Source organism: Corvus cornix, chromosome 6 (assembly GCF_000738735.6).
Source record: "Corvus cornix cornix isolate S_Up_H32 chromosome 6, ASM73873v5, whole genome shotgun sequence".
Taxonomy (NCBI): domain Eukaryota; kingdom Metazoa; phylum Chordata; class Aves; order Passeriformes; family Corvidae; genus Corvus; species Corvus cornix.
The window spans coordinates 10,203,791-10,209,790 of record NC_046336.1 but is presented as its reverse complement, the minus strand read 5'-3'; the positions used below and the strand labels follow the sequence as shown (position 1 = coordinate 10,209,790).

At 47.5% G+C, this 6,000-nt stretch overlaps 1 protein-coding gene across 3 annotated transcripts in view; it reads left to right on the top strand.

Moving 5' to 3' along the window:
• Positions 1–229: 229 nt before the first annotated feature.
• ADD3 (adducin 3) overlaps positions 230–6,000 on the top strand; it is a 93,430-nt gene continuing 87,659 nt past the window's right edge. For 2 of the 3 annotated variants that reach the window (XM_039553886.1, XM_039553891.1), the window contains exon 1: positions 523–619. The gene's annotated coding sequence lies outside the window, so the exon portion shown is untranslated. Of the gene's footprint in view, positions 254–522; positions 620–6,000 lie in introns of those variants that run through there. The other variant, XM_039553888.1, reaches the window with a different exon arrangement.

Genomic DNA, 6,000 nt, shown 5'->3' with positions numbered 1-6,000 from the left:
GAGCAGCACGAGCCATCCGGAGAAGCCGTCTACCGCCTTTCAGCCCCAACCACTGCTTAAATTTCTCAAAAATTCACTTCCAGCCCAGGGTTTTGTTGTTGTTGTTTGTTTGGGGGGCGTGGGTTCTTTATTCGTTTTCCCCGCATACAGCTCCCTGTATCCCCCCGCCGCCTCAGCTGTGCGCTGGCCATCGAGGAGTCCCTCTCCAGCGCCATGGCCCCTCGGGGATCGATGCTCCAGCCCCGCACTGCAGGTACAGCCGAGGCGTGGGGCGTGGGGCGGGGGACAACAATGGAGGGCAACCGGGGCGGAGGACACTGGCGGTGCCGCCGCCCCTCGGCCAAGTTGGAAGCCGCGGAAGGGCGAGGGAAGGCGGCCGTAATTCCAACTTGGCCGAGGGGCGGCTGGGGAGGGGCGGCTGGGGAAGGGCGGCGGGCGAGCCCCCTGGCGCTGCCAGATAGTGATCCTTTCGGGCGGGCGGCGCGGGAGGAGGAGCCCAGGTGTCCCTTCCTGCCACATAGTGCGCCGCCCCTTTCCCCGCCCGCTCCCGCGGTGGTGCTGGCGCTCCCGCCGCCGGGCGCGGGGATGGACTGCAGCACAAAGGCGCGGGCCCGCTGAGGTAACGCTGCCCGGGCTGCGGGCACCGCGAGGGGGACGCCGAGGGAGCGGGGGCTCTCCCTTCCCGCCGAACGCGGGGCCGTGGCCGCCCCGGAGCCGCGGTCGAGAAGGGGGGGCGGCGGCGGCCGGAGGCCCCGAGCGCTCCCCCGCGTTGCCGCGGCCGCCCCGGGGCTGCGGGGGGAGAGCGGGGCCGCGGCCGGCGGCGGGATGGGGCGGTGCGGGGGGACCGCGGCCGCCGCGGGGCCACGGGGGAACTTGCCCGCGGGTCTACGCCAGCTCTCCGCCGGGGGAGATGCTGCAGTGCTGTCGTTCTGCCTCGGCGCTGGGCTGAGGAGGACGGGGCTTTAAATAATGCGCCTCCGCTCCGAAACTCCGCTAATCAAATAAAACCTTGGGAGTAATTGTTGTAACTACGGTCTGTTCTTGCTCCACCGCAAGGTTCCGGACTCCTTATGCGTCTCGGAAAACTTCTTAAAATTTACGTTATTTGGGGGTTTCGTAGTCGAGCGCAGCTCCACCTTCGCCGTGAATCGCGGTGCGGAGAGCCCGGGAATGCGCTTCCCGGTGCGGGCTCAGGCATTCTGGTCACGGCAGCGCGGACCCACCGGCGTGACCAGCATCAGCCCAGCTGCTGCGGGCTCGCCGTGGCCACACAGCCCCCTGCTCTGTTCGCAGTCTGGAATTATCTCCATTCTGTGCTTGTCTTAGCGAGGAGGAAATTCAAGAGTGCTGCCTTGAACTTTAGGCTCCAGGAATGAGGATTTACGAGGGGCCTTTTGGGAGTTTGTTCCTCGGTGTTGGTCAGTTTTCATCTCGCATTAAAAAGCTTATTTAGGAATTCTGAGCGGAGTTATCAGTCAGTGTTCGCTGCAGACTTCAGGGCAGGCAGGGTCTGCATGGCTGAGTGATGTGATTTTGTCAGGGAAGCTTTGGACTGGCTCTATAAGGAGGGTAGAGCATGCCTCAAAAGCAACAACCCGGTTGTGGAGGTGGGTTGCCTCTGTCTTCTCAACATCATTATGTTACAGGCAGGTTGAGCCTGAATCTGCTGGTTTTCATTCACATGTCCTGGACTCGTGTCTGGAGGGATGTGATATGAAGTGGAGGAAAAATGTGTAGGTTTGTGTCTCATCTACATGGTGCCACTATGTGGAGGAGTTAAGTTTAAAAATACAAATAGATAGAATCAATGGCAGTGAATATCTGGGCAAAAAACAAATGGCCAAGGGTTATAAAAGCATGAATGTATGGAATTGCTGAATTGTGTGGGAGAAGTTTCTGCTTAAATGAGCTTTGGTACCAGAGGAATGAAGCTGACAAATGTAACCTCAGCCTTTCAAAGAGTTTTGGTGTGCCTGGGGCAGCTTCAGGCTGTCTCACTTACCTTCTGGTCCAGTTGCTGATGACTGGAGTAAAGCACAGGTGTGGCAGATGTATGGCTGTGTGTGATCTGCTAGGAAGGGATGGTGGTGGCTTTTGGGGGGAGCAGTGCAAGATGGGGCAGGTTCTGCACGTGTCTGCTCTGGCAGCAGTTCTGCTGTGAAAGACTCCCTTTTGCCTCCCTGCCAGGGTTTGCCTTGGACCAGGGAGTTCTCAGGACTGCCTACCCGGTCACTTAAGTGGCCTTGCTGGCTGGAAATTTTGTGTGAACAAATTGTACAAACCTCCTTGGTGGCATCCAGTACTTGCAGGGAAAGAAAGTGTCAACCCAGGGAACGGCATGAGCTCTTTGGCTGTTATCAGACAAGCTCCTCAATGCTGCTTTGAGTAAGAAGTGCATGTATTTCTCAATGAAACAAAATGATAATTGTGTGACTAATAGAGTATACCAGTTTTAACTTTAGATGTTGTCGTGTTAACGCTTCTAGTGTTACTCGCATTGTTTTCCAGAAGATATTATTACTTGAGTTTAATTTTTGCTGGAAGAATGTGAAGTCTCAGGCAGGAAGGGGTGGGCTGCTTAGGGGCTGAGTGTTTAATGATAGAGGTTAGTGCACGGTGATGATGATGATTAAGCACATCCTTAATTCCTGACCAATAGATGGAGTGCTGCTATGCTTTAGGATATCTGGGGATTTAATGGTCTCTTGGTTAAATCAGTCATTATCCTTGACTCTTGCCTGAGGATTGAGGCAGCTGACATCATTTAAGGGAAAGGTGGTTTTAGGGTGGTGCTTTCAGGCTGTCATGTACACCACGATCATGTAACCCAAAGAGGAGGTCCAGGTGAAGCCTCTCATGCCCCAGGCTTTGCATTGCTGGTAGGGTGGTTGGACTGGAGCGATTTGGGGGAATGGGGCAGTTCCACTGCCTCGGCCAGCAAGGTGCACTGCAGCCCTTGTGTCGACCCTTTGCTGGTTATGAAATGAGCTGTTGGACAGGGCTGGCTGAACCGAGCTGGGCTCAGTGTAACTGTGCTGGAACAGTCCCTGTTGCATGTGATGTTAGAGGTGACATTGCACGCCTGCTTTTGTTCAGCTCCACTTGTTACAGGCCAAATGACCTGGCATAAGGCTCTTACTTGCTGTGAAAATCGTGAGAAATTAACATGTAAGAGATGAGAAGTGAAAACTTTTAAGAAAGGCCAGCATTAGTTTGTTTCCTTTTGTAAGGGGAATGTTTTATGGATCAAGAACTGAACTGAAAGAAGGCAAAAGGCCGCTAGTTTTTCCCTTGTTAAAATTGTTGCCAGTTAAAAGTGCAGCGCTGTCCTTGCTGTGCTTTGGTTGGTGCTGGAAAGATAATGCTTTAAAAAAACAAATGTAATTTAGGAGAATAACTTGTTTCACTTTGAGATGGTGCATTAAATTGCCTTTGCTAGCTTTTTTAAAACTGGATATGAATTCTTTAAAAAATGTCCTGTAACTTTAGCAGCCATAGTAACCTCTGGCTGTTATTTCCCTTGTAAATCAATTTTGCATTTTCATAGTGCTGCTGTTTCAAAAACTGAGTCGGTCATTGTTTTGGTATTGACTTAGAAGAATGCAATCTATATTATTCCCATTACATCACAGGCTTTTCTTCAAGCTATGTTTTGAAATGCCTGTTGCCATATGAGAGGTGGTGGTAGATGGTGGTGTGGCTTCTGGTAGGATTCTTGGTGGGTAGTTGTCTTTTGTGTAGTGTTTTTTGGCAGATGAAGATGAATAAAAGCTACTTGACCCTTAGGGAACAAGCAGTAACTTACTCATTGTGTGTTAATATTAGCTCTGTTTGCCCACAGAGTCTACTCTGCTTCTATACTAACTCTGAATCACTTGACATGGGGGAAAACACTTTTGTTTCTTTTCTGTATTCAAGATAACATGTGTCATTGTACATCATCACAAATGGGGTTTTGAGGAATTTCATTTAAAGATATCCTAGCAAGTACATGGCTTTTTTGCAGCTAATTTGTGATCCAGTTTATTAGTTAAGAGAAACAAATTTTAATTAATTGGTTAGATAAGAAAGTATGTTCAGTTATGGCATGCTCTTAATCTAGGCTGGTGGCAGAGGGATGGCAGTTCAAAACTATAGACTAAATTGGAAAATGTTGTCTACTAAAAAGTTGTTATTTTCTACAGATTCTTTGGAAAGTTGGATAGTGGAAGAAGGCTTGAGAGCATCAGACCTCAGTGGGAGGGTGGCAGCTCCCAGTGTTTTATTCCCTTCTGGATCTTTACAGTCTGGTGAATGTAATGTAGGTATCTATTTATTTAGGACTTGGGAGCATCTTAAACACAGTTTGTGTCTTATGGTAGTAATGTCAATTCTGCTTGACAAGGATGCAATCAGGTGTTCCAAAGTGCTAATTAGGGAAATATTCTAATAGCCTCATTCATTGTTCTCATCTCTTAAACTGTTGTGGTCTTTGCTAGGAAGAAACTCTTTTCTTGAATTGTATTGTCTAACGTGTTAAAATCCAAGTGACATCAAAGCAGGAGGCAGTTTTCATGTGAGTCAGCAGGCTGAGGTGAAGATCCCTAAATCACAGGCTGTTGTGGGAGCTCGGGCTTGCTTTGTAGCATTTCACGTTGTGTTTTCTTGACCCACAGGAGCTAACAGCTGGTAAATCCCTTTTCCCTTGTGCAGTTGGAATCTCCTGAAGGTACTTCTCCAGCTGAAGTACGTGGCAGTCCTGCATAGCACAGAGTTGACAGTAGTTTGCTGCTGTTCCCGTTGTTGCTGCGGTGCTCTGAACGAGTACCTGGCGTTACTGGCAGCGCTTCAGCCGAGAGCTGAACTGTGCTGTGCTGGCCACACTAAGAGGATTCACTGAATTGCTTTGAAAATCTCTGCTTGTTGTCTTCATCTCTACCTGTAATAACTGATCTCAAGCTTTTTCTTTAAATAATGCATATTTATAAGTGTTATATGGGGGTTTCATTGTTTTTATTTTGTTTGACTTTTTTTTTCTTGTAGAAAACAAGTGTCACTCTGCATATCATCCATTGCTCATATACTAAAAACAACATGGTTTAAAGGCCAGGTGGACCTGCATATTCTGTTTGTAAATGCACAGTAAATGTCAGTCCTGGAAGGAGGGTGCTTACCACCCAACCTGTACGTGTCCTTCTGATGGTAAATAGAGTGCAAAATAGGAAAGCTTACTTGATGGGTAAAGCTTGCTTAACTGTTCAATGCAGTCAAAACAAGGAAGGAAAAACATAATTTGAAATACATGTTATATCCCCCCCTACAAATGTAGACTGGCTTCTTTTTCTTTTTTTTTTTTTTTTTTTTTTTTTTTTGACAGCTCTAGAAGTCTTGGCAGAATGCTGTGGGAGCAGTTTGGTACTGAAGTTGTCTGCGTGATTCAAATAAATAGTTTCTAGAGCAATGTAAATTATAAATTGGCTGGGTTCAGAGAGATTGCTGGTATTAATGTAAGTCATTTCATATAATCCAGTATCCCAGTATTTCCTTAACAACCCATGTGACGTTTTAGTCTTTATGGATGTATATACAAAAAACCTCTCTATTTATAAAGAGCATCACTAAGGCCACAAAGTCAAGTATTTGAAAGCTGGGTAGTGCTTTCCAAAGAAAATATCCTCAATTTAAAAATTAAATTACAGCATTGGAAAGTACACTTAGGAGCCCTGATGTCAGAAAGAGAGAAGTGTTTTGGCTCAGATGCTTCAGATCTAGCAGACACTTAGCAGAGGCTAGAGCCTAGTGTATGAAAAATTAGGTGAAATTGAAAATGGGATTTTGGGACGGAAACAGTGGACAATACTAGGCAGTGCATCCAGCTCTGTCTAGAATTGAATACAATGACTTGAAGGTATTGACCTCGCAAGTACCTTGGTGTTTTCCTGACTCAGATACACAACCATTTTTAGGAGTGTTAATGAATTGTATAACAATTTCTCCAGGCTCCTGGTCAATGCTAAAACA